The following is a 25337-nucleotide window of genomic DNA, read 5'->3' on the forward strand; positions in this document are numbered from 1 at the left end:
GAATTTGGATTCCATAAACTTTCCTTTTCCTTAAAAAAAAAGTTTTCTTAAAAAGTGTTTCTTTCCCTAATTATTTAAAAATAAATAAACCAAATTAAAATTTATTTCATAAATAATCATTTCCTTAAAATAAAAAATTGCATAAGATTTATTTTCGCATTTTAAATAAATAAAACTAAAATCATCTTAAAAATTATTTTTCAGAAAAATAAAACTTTCCTATGATGGAAATTAAAAGGTTAAGATGTTGACTTTCCTGATTTTCTTAAGAAGATGATATATAAAGAAATATTTTAAAAAACTTTTCTATGATAGAGATTAGGAAGTCAATGTGTTGATTTTCCTAATATTTTCAAGGTGAGATGAATTTATTTTGGATACTAAATTAAATTCAAAATACAATTTTTTTAATTTTTTTTTAAGAATAGGTAATATTATTATACAACAACAAGGGGGATCCCACAGCCCAGGATCAAGGCAAAGCACATGCAAAGACAGGGCAACGAAACCAAAACAAAGCCAACAGGATAAGACCAGAACAAAACCAACACAAAAACACAAACACACAAACCACCAGGGAGAAAGGTAGAGAAAAGAACCCAAAACCCTACTAACTAGGAGCTACAGAAAAATAGAGAACATCGTGAAGTTCAAAAAGAAAAAACATCCGTACACACACTAAATAAGACCAAGAAGGTCAACCTGCCAGGAAGTAACACGAGCACGAACCGTAGGGACCATAAACACACGGAACAACTTACTACACACCTCTTTACCCGACCCCACTCAGCACAACCAACTCAACTCTACATCCCAACCAGCCACCCGATGCGTTGAAACCAAACTGACAGCAAACACACTAGACCACACCTCTCCTTGCCAACCCACACTCAAAAATAAAATGATCCGCTACGACTCCACACCTCCCCACATAGAAGATACCCCCCCCCCGCCCCCCCAATTTTCTGACTACCAAACACCACTAACTCCTCAAGCAATCCGTGTACCCAACTGTCCCTAACCGCTAACCACACACATAAGGAGTTAACGCGGAAATACCACTCTCCGTCCACAAAATACCAGCCCAAGACACCTTAGGACGACGAAGACGCATACTCTCCCAAGCACTAGCGATAGAAAATCGACCACTAGCATCTGGCACACAAACCCAATAATCCTCCCCCATCACCCTAGGCCCCAGTGTCTGGATAAGACAGACCACAAGCAGCTCCTAAGACATTATAGGCCACCTCCAACCTCCCTCATTATCCATGAACTCCGACAACCGCGCTTCCAAACTACTACTTGCATCATGAACCACCGTAGACCCATATGAATCCAAAATCACGCCCCCCGACAGCTAAGGATCCTACCAAACAAAATAAGACCATTCATCACCGATCATCAAACGAACCAGATGCTTGAATCTATTTGTACTTCGCAAGATAGCCCTTAAGCACCAAGACCTCCCAACATCACTTCGAATAGCCCACAATGACCGCCCACGCAAAATATACGCCTCCACCCACACCACCCATAGTGACCCCGATTTAAGTAAGAGAAGCTAGAGCAGCTTCATAATAGCAGCTTGGTTCCAAGAGGCCACATGCTTCACACCCAATCCCCCCTTTCCCAACATCAAGCACACCTCATCCCATGCTACCCATGCACTACCTCGACTCACCACACTACCTTTCTATAAATAACTACGTGACAAACGATCAACCTCATGAGTTACACACGCAGGTAACATGAAGATGCTTTACAAAAAAACCTGAAAGGACTGTAAAACAGACCTAACAAGCTGCAACCTCCCAGTAAAGGAGAGGGACCACGCTGCCTAGCTTCTAATACGAGCTGTAATCCTCTATATCAAAGGTGCACAATCCATGGCCCTCAACCGACCTGCCAATAAAGGTAAACTCAGATACATAACAGGCAACGAACCAAGAGATACACCCATATACATAGCTAGTTCCTCCACCTCCTCTGACTCCACACCCACAAAAAAACATGGAGCTCTTCCCAACATTTGCAACTAACCCAAACAGCCCTGCAAAATCTGCTAAGACCTGCCTCACAAACTTCAAAGAATCTCTCTCAGCTACACAGAGAATCATCAGATCATCTGCGAAAACCAAATGAGTTAGGCCCAAATGCTCACACCAATCATGGAACCTAAACCACACAGGAGGTTTATTCAACAACCTAGACAAGACCTCCATCACCATCATAAACAAAAAAGGAGACAACGGATCCCTCTGCCTCAACCGCTTCCTACTAGGAAAAAACCCTTCAAGGGAACCATTAATCATCACAGAGAACTTAGGTGATGTAACACAAGCCCTCACCCAACTAACAAACTGAAGGGGCGTACCTATAGCCAAAAACACACCAAACAGAAAATCCCAATTTACCGAATCGTACGTCTTCTGAAGGTCTACCTTCAACACACAACGCAGCATCCTTCTACCCTTCTTATAGCTCCCCACGAGTTCTTGACACAATAAAATGTTATCGAAAATCGACTTACGCAGAACAAACGCAGACTGATTACCATTGATGAAATCAAGCAACCACAACCGTAATCTCTCGACTAAGATCCTCGAGATACATTTATACACAACATTGCAACATGAAATAGGACGAAACTCCTCCATATGTTCAGCTCCCCACCTCTTTTGGATGAGAGTAATAGCAGTAGAATTCAGCACAGCTTCACAGAAATCATCCCCAACCAGACTTCAAGCAGCTCTGTAAAAATCCACCGAAAACCCATCAGGCCCAGGAGCCTTCCCAGACTTCATCGAGAATAAAGCCTTCTGAATCTCCTCCCGACTCACTAGCCGACCAAGCGCCTCCACCCCCTCATCGGACCAGCTGAATTGCACAATATCCCTAATTCTGGCAATAAGATCCCTATACCCCACATGCTGAGCCCTTAAGCAACCCCGAAAGAAATCTATCGCCAGCTCTCCACCACTGTTATTGCATCCGTCTGACGAGTCCCTAAATGGCATATTCAGATCTTAGGCTTCTGTCATACTTTTTAAAATTTACATACCAATTTATTTGAATATCTTTCATATTCAAATATCTCTCCTGGATCAATCTATTTTCTTAAATAAAGCGAGTATTTTCTGAAGACAATTAACTTTAAGGATAAGATGTGCTAGCAACCTGGGAGTAGATCTCAGTTCAGTTCAAACTGTTGCAGATAAGATGATGACTTCACAAGGAACTACATTTGGGAACGTAGCATTATGGTTTTTGAGATATAAAGTAAGCATAAAGTAATGAGGCGTATTTACAACAGAGTTGTTTCAAACGAGGCAAATAAAAAATAAAAAAAATAAAAAAGGAAAAAGGAAAAAGGAAAAAGGAAAAAAGGAAAACGGAAAAGAAAAGAAAAAGAAAAAAGAAAGAAAAAAAAAGAAAAGAAAAGAACAATTGGATGATCTTTTGAGCTTGAATGTTGATTTGGAAAAAAAGGAAGAATGGAGTAGTGTTGGGTTAGAGGTTTGAAAATTAGAAACTACAGGATACATGAAGTCATATCATGACGACCTGGTTTTGTTCCTATCTGGATGCATGCCTAAGCATTTACATGTATTGATTTTTTATTTGATGAAGTATGTGCATTTCACTTGGTTATTGCCATATCAAAGCAAGTGTGTGAGAAAATGGTCCTTGCAAAAAAAAAAAAAAAAAAAAAAAAAAAAAAAGAAAGAAAGAAAAAAAGAAAAAGAAAAGAAAAATCAAGGAATAGCTAGTAAAAGAATAAGAAATGAAGCTCTGAAAGTGTGACATTTTTGCTAAAGAATTTATAAAGTAATCACAATATGCGATCATACATCTCCAATGGTTGATCTATCTAAATTTTGAGCTAATGTGATATTTTAATGTAGAACGCCCACTGATGCGATCAAAAAAGAAATATCATAAACAAAAAGCTCAATCGTATAACCAGTTAACGCGACAACCTTAGGCGATGAAACATGATATGGCATATGTGGTGGAAGTCAAATCTTAGATTCAGTTGGTAGCTGATTAGAAAACTTCGTTGAAGATTCAACAAACTTTTGATGCGTTGCAGGCGGTGCATCAGGGTATGGAATTTAGTGCACCCTATCAGCACAATCATGAGTGAGAGAAGAGAAGTCATTTCAAACGCGTATAAATACCCATGCAATTACCATGCAAAATATATGAGGGTCATAAAAACACCTCGGTGAGAACTTGGGTCTCTTGTGGAAGAAGAGAAGTTCCTTTGTTCGATATTTAAGTGAAGCAGTCAGCATAAAAGCCGGAGGGAGCAAGACATTGCTCACCACAACTTGATTCTCTATCCCTTCCTTTATCTCATAGTGTATTTATGTTGTATCGTTAACTTTGAAGAATTGAAGTCTGCAATATGAATACCTGTTTATCCCTATCTTTGTTCATTTCTTCTATCACTATCATGAGCAGCTAAATTACCTTATGGGTTGAGGAGCATATAACCAACATAAGTAAGAACTGACGTTCAAATAATTCTTGCAACGAGTCCATGATTTTACATGCAATGACTGCGTTCTTAACCCTTTTGGCCAAAGCATCAGGTATGGTAGCCAAAATGTGAAATCGGGTCAACAATTTAGCCTTCATCCATACCTCATATGTATTACGAACATTTCGCGGTGCATCAAGGGTCGAGACTTGAGGACACTCCTCAACCATGACAAACTCGAGGTCGTTTACCACAAAATATGTTTTAATAAACTCTTTCCAATGTATGTAATCGGACAAATTAGAGGCAACTAATGGAAAATCATACATGTTACTGAAAATGAAACACATTGACCTACATTAGGTTTTAGCAAATACTCGTTGAAAAATCAACATCCAATACGGTTTAGCAAAACTGAAATGAACCCCGTGTGACATCTAGTTTCGCAATGATGCTTCAAAGGTTTAGAACAAAAGCAACCGAAGGGTAGTCAATTTATCCTTCCTCTAAATAGAGACATTCTTAACCAGCCATTAATTCCAGAACAACTCTTGCTCCTATAACGACTAGCCATCATTGATTTAGTCAAGAGTTCATTAACTTGCTTAACAATTTTCCCTAAGTGTGACCCGTCATTTAAAGGCCCTAGAGTTCCACCCCAAGCAGCCAATCCGAAAGAAAAAAATCTGAATGAGGGAAAAACTAAAGTGATCGTATCCATTTCTGGAGTTCACCTTGCTATTGACCAACTGCACAAAACCCATATAAAGGGGGATGCTCCCAGGGCGCCACAAGGGAGTGCATGAAGATTGAGTAAGTGACTTTTTAGGTTTGCCCAAGAGTAACTTTTACCTTGGAAAGTTGAACAGCTTTTGATCATCATTCATTAAACTATTTAATGGAGTCTTTAATCAACCAACATGCTTGCAGAAAATCTATCTAATTCACCTTTCGAGGTAGGTTTCTAGGTAGGGATGTTCCGTGTCCATCAGCTTAAGTACCCCAACTTAGACAGAACCCGCCTTAGACAAAAGGTCCCTTATAGATAGATTTAATAAAAATTTTATCTTTTATGCCAATCAATTTAATCCTACTAAACCAATTTAAAAGATTAAACTTAGGTATCTAATCGCATTAGAACCTTGAACTTAGGTCTATCTCAATCTAATTTTAAAACTCTTTTAAAACATGAGTTCGCTTAAGTTTTTATGCAACTCTTTCTTATTGATTTTAGTTCTAATTTCCATTATAACGTTTATAACCAGAACAAACCAAAACCATCACAATGTGAAGCTACACATACAAGGCATTCATAAATTTTACAAATTTGGCCTAAGTGTCATGCTTCATGTGTGACACCCGGATTTCCATTTTTCCTTCTTAAGCAGGAAGTAAAATGGATTAATTAAGTGAAAGTTAAATCCTATGTTGAAGTAAAGGAAAATTCTAAGTGTTTAAATGGATTGCATAGTAGCTTTGAAATAACCCTTAGCTAGTGAAAATTTGGTTAAGTATGAATCAAAGCATAACTATGCACTGGAGGTTAGGAAAAATGGCTAAGTATTAGACAATGTGTTGGTGTGTGCCATGCGTTGGCCATTAGACTTTGAGAGGTTATTTGGGAGGTTAGTAGAGCATGCGGTAGCCACAAGTTGTGCGGACATAGGCGCAAGGTGCTGGAGACGCGTGCACACATTGATCGAGTATGCGGCAATGGTACACGCATGCATTGATCGAGTATGCGGTGATGGTACGCGCATGCATTGATCGAGTATGCAGCCGATGGTTTGTGGCCGATGGTATGTGGCTGAAGGTATGCGGCCGATGGTATGTGGCCGAAGGTATGCGGCCGATGGTATGCGACTGAAGGTATTCGGCCGATGGTATGTGGCCAAATGTATGTGGTCAAACGTATGCGGTCGATGGTATGCGACAACAGTACGCATTGATGGTATGCGGCAACACTATGCATTGGTGTTATGCGGCGATACTATGTGTTGGTGTTATGCAGCGGTACTATGCGTTGGTGATATGCAGCGGCCTTGCTAAAGGATGATCTAGGCGATCAAACAAGCTATGGTGGACGCATGGTGAGTTGTCCTTGCGTTGCTTAGGCTTGTAGTAATAAGGTTCATGAGGTTTGTTGCGTTGGTTATAAGGAATGCATTAGCAAAAGCCTAGGCGATGGTGAGCTATACCATGAGGTGTTGAGTTGAGAACCAAGTCGACCCAAAGGTCGTTATACGTTGGTAATGAGCAATGTGCCAAGGCATCCGAGGCATGTGGACACATATGAAGTTGGATGGACGGATATGACATTGGATGGATGCATATGAGAGTGAATAGACACATTACGGTAGATGGGTGCATAGGAGATTGGATGGACACATTCAAGGTCGTCATCTGAATATGTGGCTTGTTAGGAAGAAATCTTAAGCCTTAAGAAAATGAGGTGGATGCATAAGAAAACATGCAAATTGAGGGCTATGCGTTGGTAAAAGGGGAGCAAGACACCTTAGATTGCGATGACGCAAGGTTGCGTTAATAGTGTAAGGAAAGGACACTTGGACATGCGGCCAAGTAGGAGGTGTCGGCCTTAGAGAGATCTTGGATGCCTATAAATAGGGCCAAGAACTTTAGATGAGAACTCAAATTCTCTTCAAAGGACATTCAGAAGAGTGTATGAAGGCTTATTGGAAGAAGACTATGCGTTGATGGAAGAACGCATGCGTTGGTAGCAAGACCATGCGTTGGTCATGAAGTTCCAAGAGAAGGAGATGTTGTCGGATAGGAAGGACTAGAAGTAGCATCAACTTAGGACGAAGAGTTCTCCCAGAATACTCATGCGTTTGGAGTGATTCTAAAGCCACCTGAAATCTATGAGAGTCTAGTTATCATGGTGGGACTGCCGGAGAAGAATCTCCAAGGAATCGGGCTGGACAATAAGGAAAAGACAGAAGGGTCAAGCTGTTGGGTAAGCTGGGCTAGTCTTGATGTTTTGATGATTCCAATAAAACTACGAGGGGTTATGAGCTAATATTTTGAAGTAATATTTTTGAGCCATTTTAGAGTATATTTTTAGAAGGAAATATCTTGAGATAAAGCCTAAAACTATAAGTAATTTGAGCTTTAAGTTGAATTTGGAATCTAGAATTTAGGTTTCAAAAGAGGAGCCTGGGAAGATCAAAGACTTTTTAAGAGAAATATTCCTATCCTTACCAAGGTGAGTGGTAATTTCCTTTAAGTCTTAAAGTATATCTTTAAGAGTAAATTGTATATGTTTATGTTATGAATGAGTATCTAGCATGAGAATGAGATTATGTGATCGGGATGGTCAAGGGGTCAATAGACCTAGTTCTTGAGCCCGAAAGCAAAACCTCACGGGATGGTTAGGGGACCGAGAGGTCTAGTTCCTGAGCCTGTGGAAGGATCCTCATTTGGGATGGTCAAAGGGCCTATGGACCTAGCTTTTGAGCCCATGAGCTGGGAGCTATGTACACATGGAGACATTGGGAACAAAAGAGAACTCAACTGAGTAAGCGTTCATGATTAGTATTAATTAACTATCTACCGTGTGTGTAGGTAGAGAATAACTCATTCTAAGTAGTTATCAGTTTAGCTATCTACCGTGTGCATAGATAGAGTTGAAAACAGACTCGTTCAAAGATTAGGTTTGAATGTAATCTCGTATTTATGATATGCTTGTTATTTATGAGTTGAAATATACTCTAGAAATTGCTTACCACTCATTGAGCTTTGTGAAGCTCATTCTTTTCTTTCATGTTTTTCTTCCCAGGTAGCGAAAGGTGGGGAGTTCTAGGGTGCTGCTAAGGTCAAGGTCTGCCACAAACCACAGTTGCACTTCCGAAGGATTTTACAGTTGTTGTAAACCTTGTAGTTAAGTCTTGGAGTTGTATAAACCTTATATTACTGTAATAAAATGGGCCTAGTTAATTAGTAGTTGTTATCTCCTTGACTTAAAGTTTACTGAGTGTTGTAAAGAGGTTTAGTTGGATAGTAGGTATCATACAAGGGTGGTATCTGCAGTCCCTTACGCCTCTCCTCGGTTCAAGAGTGTGAGATCGGGGCGGGGTGTGACACCATGCATTGTTCATTCATTACTATTGGTATATAACACTTATACAACCAAGCAATGAACCAAGCATACATGCTTCCATACACCCTTATACTATAACTCTTATAATATAAAGATGATGCATGAATATGCTTACTGCATACATAAATATATGATGCATGCACATGCTCTCTTGTATTTTCATCATGCCAATTACTATATTATAACAATTATAATATATGATGCATGAATAAAATGCATAACCAAAGGTGGGTTTAAAATCTATATGAACTACATTATGGCATATAAATAACATACATCTCATGTACATTAAATAAAAGTTCATGAACCGGGACAATTAGCCTCAAAATCCTCAAAAAACAAAACTAACTATTATAAAGCACAATGAGCCTCCGGTTTAAACAGGCGAACCAGGTCTTGAACCATCAAGGCGAAGAAACGTGTCTCCTTGATCGTGTACCAAATCCTTGTGATCGCCTACACGAGACAGTAAACTCTTTACTCAATTGTTTACCAGCGCTTCCTAAGCTTAAACGATCATTTAGCAACGATCGTATACCTTTAACTATGCGATAAGCATGAAGGCACGCGATCGTGCAGCGCGCATCGTGCAACGCATACCTCAAGCGATCGAATAAATGACAACGATGGGATGAAGCATAATCGTCTAAATGATCGCGGAGCAAGCGTCAAAGTATCGTATACCATGTGATCGTGTAGTCAATGACTATACGATGAGGCATGCTGAGCTACACGATCATTTAATGCACGCACCGTTTATTAAACGATGAGCATCAAATGCTCTACGTGATCGTTTACCACCAGNACAACCAAGCAATGAACCAAGCATACATGCTTCCATACACCCTTATACTATAACTCTTATAATATAAAGATGATGCATGAATATGCTTACTGCATACATAAATATATGATGCATGCACATGCTCTCTTGTATTTTCATCATGCCAATTACTATATTATAACAATTATAATATATGATGCATGAATAAAATGCATAACCAAAGGTGGGTTTAAAATCTATATGAACTACATTATGGCATATAAATAACATACATCTCATGTACATTAAATAAAAGTTCATGAACCGGGACAATTAGCCTCAAAATCCTCAAAAAACAAAACTAACTATTATAAAGCACAATGAGCCTCCGGTTTAAACAGGCGAACCAGGTCTTGAACCATCAAGGCGAAGAAACGTGTCTCCTTGATCGTGTACCAAATCCTTGTGATCGCCTACACGATCATTTAATGCACGCACCGTTTATTAAACGATGAGCATCAAATGCTCTACGTGATCGTTTACCACCAGCGTCCACGCAATCGGGCAACCAATTCTACACGATAGAATAAACACTTTATCCTATCGTTTAGCATTAGCTAAACGATCGTTTAGTAAATACTACACGATCAAATAGAATTTTTCTACACGATCGTTTAGCCACATCCCAACATTTGTTTACCTTAGGCTACATGATACGACCAACCTTTGGTCTTCTTCCTCGATGAGAACTGCATCTCCATGCTTTGAAACTTCTTCATGAATAACTCAACAAACATCAAACACTTTGAATACGGACTCGATTGTTTGTTAATTATGCCCAAAAACGCAGGGGCCCTTACAAATTAACACTTTGTAAACTTAAAGAAAGCTTTAAATAGATGCTACTATCATGTAAACATTCATCAACACATCCACAACCGCATTTAAATCTTAAGCGCAATGCAGAAACCTTAAAACCCACCACGACTGTAAAAGAAGTTCAAAACAGAAATGGTAATTTGGAATATTAGAACAACCTGGCTCTGATACCAATTGAAGGAAATCAAACACAAGGATTTCCATGAGCAACAGAAGGGATCGTTCCAAATTCCACTTGAATGAAACAATCATAGAAACTAATAAGTCATGCACAATAAGAAATTACAACATGCTAAACAATGATACAAGGGATGAAGGATGCATACCTTTGAAGAACCATTCTTCACGAATCCCTCAATCAATCTACAAGCGTCCAAGAATAACACACTCGAATGCAACGACCGGTACAACCAACGAACACGAACACAACGAACACATCCTCCACGAACCAATCGAGTCTAACTTGATCCACGAATTGAGTGAGGACACCACCACAATGGTTACCTTGGTATTCTCGATGTGAGAATCCAGGAGTTGTGGGCTTTGTCTGATTTTGGCTTTCGAAAGAGACTGGAGGACTATGATCGAGTAGAAAATCAAGCACGTGGGAGATAAGATGTTGTCTATCGTATAGACGATGACCTCGATCGTTTAGTAAATGGAAGTCTAGACTTAGCCACTCGATCGTGTAGCTACGATCAGCTGAATGACTATTGTATAGTCAAAGCTATACGATCGTTTAGTCTCTGTCAGCTATCGCTTAGTGAAACTCTTTCACTTGATAGCTTGTCTCTGTGAGTTCTTTCTGAATGAGGCAACTCTCCTAAATTTTGGAAAACAGTTTTCCTTTTATCTCACGATTACCATAAAACCACCAATAACCTCCCACTCAATCTGTTATTAAAGAAAAAGAAATTAATTATCATATACTTAATATATTATAAATAAATATGATAACCAACTTATCATATTATATTTATAATCTATAGTTTTAATATTTCATCTCATGAAACATACAAACCATAGTTCTTTTTAGGACAATAACTTTAAGGATTAGATGTGCTAGCAACCTCAGAGTAGATCTCAGTTCATGTTCAAAATGTTGGCAGATTATCAATGACTTCACAAGAAGCTACATTTGGGAACGTACCATTTTGATTTTTGAGATATAAAGTAGCATCAAGTAATGATGCGTATTTACCATAGAGTTATCTTTAACGAGGCAAAAAAAAAAAAAATAAAAGAAAGAAAAAAAAAGAAAAATAAAAGATAAAAAAGGAAAAAGGAAAAAGGAAAAGAAAAGAAAAAAGAAAAAAGAAAAAAAGAAATGAACAATTGGATGATCTTTTGAGCCTTGAATGCTTTAAAAGAATTTGATTTCCACATTAAAGAAAACAAATTTTCAATTTTGACTTTGGAAAAAAAGAAAAACGGAGTAGTATTGGGTTAGAATTTGAAAATTAGAAACTACAGATGACATGGAATCATATCATGACGACCTGGTTTTGTTCCTATTTGGATGCATGCCTAAGCATTTACATGTGGTGGTTTTCTCTTTGATGAAGTATGTGCATTTCACTTGGCTATTGCATATCAAAGCAAGTGTGTGAGAAAATGGAAAACAAAAAAAAAAAAAAAAAAAAAAAAAAAAAAAAAAAGTAAAAAAAGAAAGAAGAAAGAAAAAAGAAAAAGAAAAGGAAAAGAAAAGGAAAATCAAGGACTAGCAAGAAAAAGAAAACATTTAGGATCCTTCAATGTTGAAATAGGAAAATTCAAGATGATATATGTAAAGTTGAGACACTTTAACTTGATATATATTCTGAGAGAACGAAATTCAGATGGAGGCATGAAGTGAGACAAAATCACCATGTTGTATATCATTTGCTCAATTTTGGCAACAGGAAAAACTCTACTATTCAAGGGTGCAGGGAGGTTGCATAGCCTAAAAGTATGGGAAGTGTCTCAAAGCTACCGAACTTATCACTTGGGATATTTATAAACTAAGAACACAAAATATCTTCAAAGTCACATGATCAATTGTGATGGTAGTTATCTAATCACTTTCAAGGTGTCAATTGGGACAACCAATGTGTCAAGTGAAAAGAAATTTTCTCGATGAAAGTCAAAACTAAGTGATTATTGACATTTTCATACGAGCATCATTTTTATCAGCTCATTGAGAAACTATTTAGAAAGGAAGAAGCTTGCAGAAGAAAGCTGATTCTACAGAGTTAGAGCATTATATTTGGTTGAGAAGTCTATTGCATGAAGAAACTATTTACTGGGCAATACCCAACCTATTACGCCATATGAGTGAAATCTTGGAAAGTTACACCATCAAGTCTAAAGAGGAGTTGTTTAAGGAATGATTCACTTTCATTGTCTTCTTAGTCCTCGTGTGTGGATATCTTTAGTTTTTTCATACCTCTTGTTTCTCATCTATGTTGTCCATGTATGTTTTCGTATCTCATCTTTAATCTCCCATGCATATACTTATTTTTTATTCATATGCACATTCTTTTCTTTAAGTGTCACCTTTCATTCGTGTCTCATATATCTTATTTCATTTAAATATTCATTTTTGTAAAAAATCAATTCTTTGTTTTCTTTATCCACTTTGTAACTAAAAACATTTAGAACAGTTTTTCCTTCAACTTATTGTTTCTTTTGGAAGTCATGTCATTCACTTCATGCTTGAGTTTGTAAGATGATCTGACCAAATAAAACAATAATGCTGTAAATTACTTTTATTACTTTTCTTCTTTCCCATGATTTTAATGTCACTTGGTAGTCTATAGGGGAGTTACAGGCTAGTTGTATATTATCTTTTTCTATAAAAAAAAAAACACAAAAAATCTCTTTTTTGATATACATTTTTTTTTTTGTCTCAAAACATGATTATACAAATTCTTGCATAAATAGTGGGGCAAAGTTTGGTTTAGGGTTTTTATTTAAAAAAAAAAAAAAGAGTTTCAAGAAAAATTTAATGTTCATAGCAATTTATTTCTTTGAAGAATGAAAAACAAAACTTTTTGAAAGTTATTCCCTTTTGAAGCAATAATTAAAAAAATCAAGCATAAATAGTGGGGCAAATTTTGGTTAAGGGTTTTATTTTTTTAAAAAAAAAAAACAACACAAAGTTTTAAGAATTCGTTTAATAATCTCTTTATTTCTTTGGATTTTTTTTTTTATTTAGAAAAAAAACTGAAAGTTGTTCTCTTTGATACAATGCCCTGAAAAAAATCATAATTGAATACTAGACAATTTGAAATTGAGATTTCCAAACAAAAGCTTTCTTAAAAAAATTAGTTAAAGAAAATAGTTATGAGCATTTTTCCTTTTGTAGCCAAATAGATCGTCTCGTCTTAAGTGTTAAATTCATTGTTTTAAAACATAAAGAAACACAAACAATTCAATTCTCACAAAATAAAAAGGGCAAAAACTCACAAAACTAAAAAATGGTAGTTTAACGTTTTCCCAACCTGTCTCACAATTTAGCATTTACTCTTGACTGTTTCAAAACTAAAAAATGGCAGTTTTGTGTTTACTTTAGGCTATATCACAGTTTAGCTCTATCCCTAGCTGTGTCAAAACTAGAAAATGACAGTTTAGTGTTTATCCCTAATTGTCTCAGAGTTTAGCATTTACCCTTGACTGTGTCAAAACTAAAAATGGCAGTTTAGCATTCATTCCTGACTGTCACAGTTCAGCGTTTACCCCTAGCTATGTCAAAACTAAAAAATGGTGGTTTGGTGTTTACCACTACTATGTCAAACTAAAAATGGCAGCATTTACCCTTGGGTGTGTCAAAATTAAATGGCAGTTCAACGTTTACCCATGGTTGTCTCACAGTATAACGTTTACTCGTGATTGTGTCAAAACTAAAATATGTCAGCTTAGTGTTTACCCCTGGCTGTCTCACTATTTAACGTTTACCCCGATCATGTCACAAAATAAAAAATTTTAAAAACATTCTTTTGGTTTATAGTTTACTTGTTAGTCATCTTTAATTTATGTTATTATTGTCTTAATTGTTTGCACATGTATAATGAAGAAATAAAATATTAAACAAATTAAGGTGTACGCCTTTATCCACCTTCTAATTCTATAAGGATGAGCGAAGGGGAGTAGACTGTAGACCCCTAAATTTGTCTGAAATTTTATTTCATCATTTTTATATGGTGTAATTTTGTGTTTTTTTTTTTGTACCCCTAAATTAGTATAGATAAAATTTGAACTACCAATGTGTCTTTCAAAGGAGCATGGGGGTCTTAACTTCATGATTTGGAGGATTTCAATCAAGCACTTCTGACAAAGTAGGTTTGGCTAGTCTTGATCTATTCATCTCTCTTATCGCCTGTTTTAGACCTTGTGATTTTGAGAGATTTCAAATTATAACGGATTTTAAATGAATTTTGTTGTTTGGTAATGCAAGAAAGCTATTTTAAAATCTTGAATGATTTCAATTCTTGTTTTTACTTTAAACAATTTCTGACTAGAATGGTAAGATATCGTGGGATTTCACAGGATTTAAAAGTAAATTATTAATTTATGTTTGTCATATTCTAATTTTCAATTAATACATCATATTTAAAATTATATATTAGTAAAATCTTAACTTTCTTTTCCTTTTCGGTCATCATCCAAACACACAATTTTAAATATATTAATTTTAAATTCTTTCTAGTTCCAAACAAAATAATAATTGAAAATAATTTTTCAGATTTAAAATCATTTCTTAAACTTTCTTGAATACAAACGGACGGTTAGTTTCTAAGAATCTTAAAGGGTATTGTTTTCCTTAGGCATCAATATTAGAGGCTAGAGATTCCCCTCTTCTTTTTTATGGCAGAACTTTTTATGGGGCAAAGTTCTTCTTCAAATGTGTTTGCAGCGCAAAATTGGTAATGGTTTGTTAACTTTTGTTTTTGGAGACTCGTGGATTGCACCACCCCATACTTTTTAAACCCCTCTATCTTCATGTTCCTGATTTTCCTAATATGTTGTTGTTGGTGTGTCATTTATTATTGTAGATCGTTATTGGAATTAGGCACATTTGAGGGTTGTTTTGATATGAATGGTTTTTATAATGTGCAAAGTGGTTATAAGTTATATGGATAGGTGTCCGCATATGACTATTCTGTGCTTCTTCGGGTCTACATGATAACTATATATGTGCACATTTATGATTGATTTGTAGACCTTCAGGTCACACACTATGATTAATGCACCTTCCTTCTTACAACTGATTTGTGGACTTTCACGTTACACACTATGACTGATGCATGTGCTTTCGGGTTCATGTTTACGACTAATTTGTGGACCTTCGGGTTACATACTATGATTGATGGGTATTCCTTCAGAATCGCGTTTATGACTGATAGGTGACCCTTTGGGATCACGATGACTGATATGATATGAATGTACACCGATGCCTAGATAAATTAGTTAACAAGTAACCTAGAGGGTCCAGTAACGAGTCATTTACTGAATATTTTTATACTCATCATTTCTTTCCTTATGTTTTTCAAGGAATGACTATGGTGATGGGATCGTCTATTGGGGTTGTGGGTACCTATACTTCTATAAAGGAAGTTATAAAATGTTTGTGAAATTGATGGAAAAGGCTAGAGATGTCTTAACTATAAAGCTATGTCGAGAATATGAAATGTGCATCTGATTGAACTATTTTGACCATTTTCTTTTTCTATCTATAAACATTTTGTTGGAGGAAACGATGTGAATAAGATATGAATAATACTAGCAAAATAATTACAACTTAATTGGATACAAAGAATTACAGTATAAGCATATAAATATTATATACAACAACAATTTTAAAACTCAGAAAGTAAGATAGATAGACTAACAAAGGCTAAGGTGAAATAACTACAAACTTATAAAATTCTCAAGATCTTGTGGATATATCAACAAATAGTCAAGGAACATTTTTTATAAGCATTTTCTTTGCACAGGCTACAAGTAGACTACAACAAACATGTCAGAAGATTAAAATTTTACTATTAAATGGAAAAAAAAGTTTCTAACTATAAGCGTCAATCAGTGATAGCCTTCTCTCTGTTTCTATCACTAATACATGTTGATGGACTTCTATCAACCTCTATCAAAGAAGATTAAAATTTTACTATTTTTGTATAAATAATTTCTTTATTTTTCTATTTTTGAAAATCTCTCTAGAATTAATTTACCTCAAATTTAACATCACGAGACTAGTTTCAATTTTTTTTTTTTTTTAAGAAAGAATAACTTTCATTCACCAATTCTAACTCAAACAACAAAAGAAGCCGATTAAATTAGACAAAACATAATTAATAAACAACTATGTCACAAAAAAAAAACCATAATGAATTATTTAGACCTCATTTAATAACCATTTCGTTTTTGTTTTTTGTTTTTGAAAATTGAGCCTATTTCTTTTCCATTTCTTAAAAGATTTGCAGTACAATGACTGAATTCTTAACTAAATTTCAAAAACAAAAACAAGTTTTTAAAACCTACTTTTTTTAATTTTCAAATTTTGGATTGGATTTTAAAACATTGGTAAAAAAATAGATAAAAATGAAGAAATTTGGAGTAGTAGTATCTATAGGTTTAGTTTTAAAAAATAAAAACAACAAACTAAATGGTTACCAAATGAACCTTGTTTCGTGGTTGAGATTTATGCTCCAAAAGTCGCATAATTAGTTTTTTTTTTCTATTTAATAATTTGGGACACGGTTTGTAAAATCCGAACCCTAATTACTTTATGTAAGAGTAAGTAATGAGATGTCTCCTAATGAGTTAAATGAAGCCATATTTTAGGATGGTTAGAGGATGGAACCAAGAAGAAATAAGCTCTTGTATAGCTAAGTGTAAACCTCGAATTCTAAGTTCCTAAACAAATATGGTTAGCCAAAGGAATGATATATTAAATATTTAATAAGTAAAAATTCTTGTTATTTATAAAAGTTGTGGAGAAAGGAAAAGAAGTTTGGCATGTGGCGGTTAATCCTTCAATTTGGGAGGCGGCAGGAAGATTAAAAGGAAGAGGAACTTCGAAAGCTTAGTTTCAACAATCTGCATGAGAAAATTTAGTGAAATTGATGTCATTTGAAAGCTGGGAGAATCTAGTTTTCAAGGTTGTCTTGCTAGAGAAAGATTGCAGGAGAAGAAGAACAGAAATTGATGAAATTATAGAAGAGACAGAATCTTGGGTTAATCAGGGCCCGAGGTAAAGATTGGAAGATCTAGGCCAAACTATAAGAAATGTTTTGCTGAAATTTTAAGGTAAGAAAATTAACTCAATTCTAAACATGTTTGTAGAAGGAAATTACTTCAAAAAAGGTCTAGACTTTGAGTTATGAATTTTTAAATTTATAACAGAGAATCTGTGCATAAGCAGACAGCTGCTTGGGAAGAACAAGCAAACAGCTCACCTTGGAGATTATAGCGAGATTTTGTGATGAGGATCTCGTTAATGAAGGAAATCTCGCTAATTTTGTGATGAGGATCTCGCTCTAGAAGAGAATCTCGCTAGAAATTGGGCTGAATCTCATTGGAAAGGTGAGTATCATTAGGATGAAAGGATCTCTTTCATGAGGAGGATCGCGCTCATGAGGATCTCGCTCATGAGAAGAATTCACTCATGATAAGAATCTCGCTGGTAAAACTGTCTTTGATGATGAAAGTTCTATTTGAGATATTTTGATAGGAATTTTAAGTAGTTTAATCGTGAATTATGTCCTTTCAGGACGAGAAGAGCTAGTAGAGGCGTATAACCCGTTAAGAGGCCAACGACTGTGAGTGACTATGTGATGAATTTATGTTTAAATGATTTAGAAACCATGATTTCCTTGAAGTTATTTCTCATTCTAAGTTTTAGAAACTATGATTTCTTTGAAGATATTTCTCATGCTAAGTGTTTAAATGAAGTGCCAAGCAACGTATTTGTGAAACTGTTTCTCATGTTAAGTAAAGCATGTTTTTCACGAAATTGACATGATGTAAATTTGTTATCTTGTCCAAATACTTTCAGCATGTTTAAGTAACTCCATTTCTATGATGAACTAGTATGATGATTTGAGCACTAAGCCTTAGTGTTCAACTAAATGTTTATGACTAGTTTTACTTAAAACGTGATACTGAAGAACATTTGAGAAGGTAACCGCCCAACCAGATACCAAAGGAAATTTGAGAAGGTATTAGACAAACTTGGTACCGAAGGACATTCGAGAAAGTACCAGACCAACTTGATACCGAAGGACATTTGAGAGGGTATCTTAGCAGCTTGATACTGAAGAACATTTGAGAAGGTATTTGAGCAGAAGTACCCAAGGTATGACAGTACTCAGTTATAACCACGTGCACGTAGGTAATACGACGTCGAGGGATTGAGCAAAAGGGTTCTCCCCGACTAACGTTGACGTTGAGGGTTGGATCTAATAGTTCACTCTCAACTAAGGATAAAGGCAGTCATATCTTCTCCAAGGCTAGAAGGATAGTTTGGAATTGCTAATGCTTATGAATATTTATCAACGCATGATGTTACTAATGTATGATTTTTCCAAGTATGTTTTCCATATCTAACGCATTCTAATAGTTTTTACAAGCTAGTTCAACACGATTTAAGCCACCTTATTTTATAAAGTATGAAGCACGCGTTAGGGTTAAAGCTAAGCTGGATGTGCTATGTTTATATACCTAAGATTGCTAAAGTACATGCGTTGTTATTCCTAAACATAATGAAGAGGAGTACTGAAGGTAAGAAAGGTATCTGAATAAATGTACCTATGGTGTTGACGGTACATAGAAACCTCCACGTACACGTGGATAGTTTTGAAGAAGAGGCCGAAGTATGGGTCTTCTAGGCCATAAACCAGTAAAGAGAGGTTGAAGCATGGGTCTCATGGCCGATAACAGACGTTGGGAGCTTGAGCGAGATATGCTCGTTCTCAACTAAGGAATAATGATGTTTAATGGTGTTTAAGAGTAGTTATCAATGCTAATGTTTAAAGGAAGTTGCTCGAGATGCCCATCGATATATTTTTAAAGAGATCGACATAGGGGTCCCTCCTAGCCATAGCTCAGTATGAAGAGATCGAAGTAGGGGTCTCAATTAAGATTCAGGTTTCAGATACAATGGTTGTAAAGGTTTTATGTACACGGTTGCTTGGTATATTTTAGTTCCAGTATTATGTTTTCGAGCTTTCAGTTTAAGCATGAGATTTATGTTTTATTAAGTCTTTCACTGGGCTTCTAGCTCATGTTTTCAAATGTTTTCTTTCAGGTAGCGGTCAGTTCCCAAAAGACTATTCTATTGTTTCTCTGCCACTCAAAGAAGCAGGTTGAGGGATGTGTAATTAAAGACCTATGTTAGTTAGTACACATGTGTCTGTCTGGTGACTAGTGTTCTTGATGGGGCTCACTAGGTTGTATTATCTATGTATAAATAATGTTGCGAAACCCTGTAATGTAAATGTGTTAAGTTCTGAGTTATTATGTATGTATTCAGGGTTTGAGTAAGGTTTACCAGATAAGATAGGCAGTAAGTGCCAGCAAAAGGGTTGGTAACTGCTGCAATCACCATTCCATCCAGGTTAGGAGGGTAATCTTGTACGGGGTGTGACACAGTAAGAAAAGAAATATATTCTAAGAAGTGTGAAGTTAACAGTGATTTGTTGAAATTTACGAATATATCAAAAGAAAAAATTATTAGTCCTAACTTTTGTTTGTTATTATTCCAAATTTACCTTTGTGGGTGTATTAGCATGTCAATTAATAGTATATTTGATATACTTTATGTTTGGTGTACCGATTAACTGATATATCTTATATTTGATATATCTGTCAACTAATATACTTTATATATTTGCTAGATCGTTAGTAATATAATTGATCTACCAAATTTACCATTCATTATACTAAATTTATTAGTCAATAAGTGCTAATGTGTTTTGATATTATTGGTAGCTTAATTTGAATTTTTTTTCATAGTATTACTTTTAAAGTATGTTGTCATCAACTTATAATAGTTTGATTTGTCCTATTGGTAACCTTTTTGAATGCCAATTGATAAACTATTGATACACTAATTTTTCACGAGTGAATTATTTATTACTAATATACCAAAACAATGCCAAGCTATATTTGAAATGAATTTATGATTAACATCAATATATTACTAATACACCAATTTTATAATTGAAATTTAATTTAGAATGAATATAATTGATATACTATTGATACACCAATGTTAGAGTTGAAATGGATTTAAAATGAGTGTTGATATACTTTCGATATGCTAATGTTATACTTGAAAAGAATTATTTATAACTACTAATATATAATTTGTGCACCATTGTTAAATTTTAAATGTATCTTGAATGAGTTTTGATAAACTACATATACATCAATGTAATACCGAATATTACATCTTGAACAAATATTGATATATTGTTGATATATTGTTGATATACTAATAATAAACTTGAAATGCATTTTAAATTACTATCGATAAAATTTGAACTTCCGATGTGTCTTTCAAAGGAGCATGGGGGTCTTAACTTCCATGATTTGGAGGATTTCAATCAAGCACTTATGACAAAGCAGGTTTGGCTAGTCTTGGCCTATCAATCTCTCTTATCATCTGTTTGAGATTTCGTGATTTTGAGAGATTTCAAATCATAACGGATTTTAAATGAATTTTGTTGTTTGGTATTACAAGAAAGCGATTTTAAAATCTAGAATGATTTCAATTCTTGTTTTTACTTAAAAAAATTCTTGACTAGAATGGTCCGATTTCTGTGGGATTTTACCGGATTTAAAACTAAATTACTAATTTAAGATTGTCATATTTAATTTTCTATTAACACATCATATTTAAAAGTGTATATTAGTAAAATATTGACTTTCTTCTCTTTTTCTGATCATCATCCAAACACACAATTTTAAATATATTCATTTTAAATACTTTCTGGTTCTAAATGAAACAATTAATTTAAAATGATTTTTTCAGATTTTAAATCACAAGATTTCAAATCATTAGCTTTCATGAATCCAAACGGATGGTTAGTTTCTAAGAAACTTAAAGGGTATTGTTTTCCTTAGGCATAAATGTTAGAGGCTAGAGATTCCCCTCCTCTTCTTTTTTTTGGCAGGACTTTTTATGCGGCAAAGTTCTTCAAATATGTTTTTAGTGCAAAGTTGGTAATGGTTTGTTGACTTGTGTTTTTGGAGACTCGTGGATCGCACAGCCCCTTACTTTTTAAACCCATTTATCATCATGTTCCTGATATTCCTAATATGTCGTTGTTGGTGTGTCATTTTATTAACGTAGATCGTTATTTGGATTAGGCATGTTTAAGGGTTGTTTTGATATGAATGGTTTTTATAATGTGAAAAGTGGTTATAAGTTATATAATAGGTGTATGCATACAACTAATTGTGTGCTTCTTCAAGTCCACATCATAACTATATATGTGCACATTTATGATTGATTTGTAGAACTTCGAGTTACACACTATGTCTAATACATGTTCCTTCTTACGACTGATTTGTGGATTTTCAGGTTACACACTATGATTGATGCATGTCCCTTCAGGTTCATGTTTACGACTAATTTGTGAACCTTCTATCACACACCACCCCAGACTACCCTCCGAGCCTGAGAAAGGGCGTGACTGCAGCAGTTATCAACCCTTTTGTTGACACTTACTGCCTAATAACTCTTGCGGAAATAACTCTGATACAAATGTATAAACTCAACTACCAACTGATTAAGTCAAGGAGGCAAACAACAACTGATTATGTAGGCCCATTTTATTACAATGATATAACGTTTATACAACTCCAAGACTTAAATACGAAGTTTACAACAACAACTGTAAAACCCTCTAGAAGTGTAACTGTGGCATGTGGTAGACCTTGACCTTAGCAACACCCTGGAACTCCTCACCTTTCGCTACATGGGAAGAAAAACATGAAATAACAGAATTAGCTTCATAAAGCTCAGTGAGTGGTAAGTAACTTCTAGAGTCTATTTCAACTCATAAATAAAAAGCATATCACGAATGCGAGGTTACATTCAAACCTAAACTTTGAACGAGTCTGGTTTCCACTTCTATCTATGTGCACAGTAGATAGCTAAACTGATAAATAACTAGAATGAGTATGTTGTCTACCTATACACACGGTAGATAGATAACTACTACTAGATACAACGCTTACTCTTTACGTTCCTTCTGTCTCCTATGTGCACATAACTCCCCACTCATGGGCTCAGAAGCTAGGCTTGTCAGCCCTTTGACCATCCCATATGAGGATTCTTCTACAGGCTCAGGAACTAGATTTCTCGTGTCCCCTGACCATCCCGTGAGGTTTTTCTTATGCGCTCAGGCACTATGTCTATTGACCCTCTGATCATCCTGATCACATAATCTAATTCTCACGCTAGATACTCTTTCATAACCTAAGCATATACAATTTAGTCTAAAAGACATGCTTTAAGACTTAAAAGAAAGAACAACTCACCTTGGTCGTTTAGGAACTTTTCTCTCTAGAAGTTCCTTGGTTTTCTCGGGCTCCTCTTTTGAACCCTAAATTCCAGATTCAATTTAAATCTCAAACTACTCATAGTTCTAGGCTTTATCTCGAGTTACTTCCTTCTATAAATATGCTCTAAAATTTCTCTGGAAGCTAACCTCAAAATCTTAGCTCATAAATCTTCGTAGTTTGGCCGAAAACATAAAAAAATCAAGACCGGCCCAGCTTACCCGATAGCTCGACCCCTCGGTCTTGTCCTCCTTCTCCAGCCCGATTCCTTAGAGCTTCTTCTCCGGCAGCCCCACCATGAAAACTATACTCTTTTAGATTTCAAATGGCTTTGGAATCACATCAAACACACGAGTATTCTGGGAGAACTTCTCTTCCCAAGTGGATGCTACTTTCTGACCTTTCTGTCCGACAGCATCTCCCCTCTTGGAATCTCTTGACCAACGCATGGTCTTACCATCAACGCATAGCCTCCTCCCAATATAATCTTCTTTATGTCCTTGGAAGAGAATTGAGTCCTCATCTAAAGTCCTTAGCACTATTTATAGGCATCCAAAGGCTCTCTAAGGTCGACAATTCCTCATCCAAGTGTTTCTTTAGCGATTGCCAACCTCCAGCCTTTTCCACCTCCAGCTTAAGGTGTCTTAACCTTACACCATCAACGCAATGTTTGATCAATGCAATGTTGGGTGTCCTTCTCCTACCTAGCGCACACATGGGACTAAATTTTGCATGTCTCCTCAAGCATCCACCTCAAATTCTTAAGGCTTCAGATTTCTTCTCAACAAGCCACATGTTAGGATGACGTCCTCCATATGAGCTCATCCTCCTTATGCATCCATTCCACTTAATATGCGTTCACTAGGGTGATGACCAACACCCCTTCTAATTGCATACCACTAGCTCAGGTATAAATGCATAGTATGAATTCAACGCATAATAACCCTTGGTTTCCTTTGATTTTAAACACAGCACCATCGCAGCCCAACTCACTCAGTCAATGCAAGCCTTAACCATCACACGAGCCAACCACCATGCATCCAACCTAGCCCATCGCATGGCCTTTGTCCAACGCATCCATCGTGCAAGCCATCGTCAGCCTCCAACGTATAGCAATGTCGCACCGCCTCGATGTATAGGACAGTAACTTAGCATCAATCGCATGGCTCGCTTTTCATCAATGCATCGCTCGCATGAGTCGCTTGGCATGGGCACTTGGCCGGTAGCTTGGCATCGATGCATCGCTTGGCATCGATGCATCGCTTGGCACGACAGCTTAGCAACGCTCGCAGGGCTCGCTTGGCCACTCGACGTATGGGCTCTGGCATTGACGCATGCGCTCGTTCAGCATGGGCACTTAGTATCACTCACAGGGCTTGCTTTGTCGCTCGATGAATGGACGCTGGCATCGATGCATGGGCTCACTTGGAATGGGCGCTTAGAATTGCTCGTAGGGCTCGCTCAGCCGCTCGACGCATGGGCACTGGTATCGATGCATACCACCCTCCAGCGCATGCCTTGCACGCGTCCTCACCTACCCTTGCGTCTGTATGCCTTCTGCACAGCCGACCCTCATGCCATCCAACCTTCCAATCCATCACTTCAACTTTCTTCCTTCAGCTGCATACCACTACCAACGCATCCATCACAATCCTTCGAATGCATCCATTGAGCCTAATGTGTTGGTCTAACCTCCAAGGTTTGCATCATTCCCACTTCAAATTCTCCCTTTGCCCAAGTAATCTTTCCAAGATCTTATGGCCAATGCATAGCAATGCCTAGTCCAACACTTAGTCAACTTTCATCAATTAAAGCTTAACTCAAAGCTACTCAAGGAAAATCTATTCAACACTTAGAAATTTCCTTCACTTCAACATCGGATTTAACTTTCATCTAGTTGATCCCTTAATCACCTGCTTAAGTAGGGATAATGGAAATCCGGGTTTCACATTTAATTCCCCCTTATGAAAATTTCGTCCTCGAAATTCACTCAAACTAACTTCGGTTTAAGGTCTCCCAACAAAACTAACTCCGATTTAAGGTTCCACAACAACCATTGTTGTAACCTTTTATAACCTTATTTATTATTATGCTTCCACTACGCTTCTCTGATATCAACTTTCTTAGTTTGTCCAACAATACCTCACCTAGCCATCTCTAAGCTAGATGTTGAACCAAAATAACTAGAACATAAACATTTCTATCTAAATTACTTAATGAGAATAACTTAAATTCATAGTTACCTTCTTTGGTAGATCTTCAGGTAGCGTTGTGAGTTCCAGCACCGTTTGCCTGCTAGGTCATGCCACATCTGCCATTCCTCTTAGTCTCACTTTGACTAATTCTTAAGTTTCTCTTTAAACCTTTACTCTACCACACTCCCCTCTAGTTTTACTAAGCTTAAACCTCAGGTCTTTCTAATTCAACCCTCTGGTTTCTAAGAACATATACTTTGATACTAAACAAGTATCAACTTAATCTCAACCTTTCCCAGCACTTATACTTTGATATGAAGCTGGTATACACTAATTCCTCAATTT

This window comes from Benincasa hispida, chromosome 7, assembly GCF_009727055.1.
Source record: "Benincasa hispida cultivar B227 chromosome 7, ASM972705v1, whole genome shotgun sequence".
Lineage (NCBI taxonomy): Eukaryota > Viridiplantae > Streptophyta > Magnoliopsida > Cucurbitales > Cucurbitaceae > Benincasa > Benincasa hispida.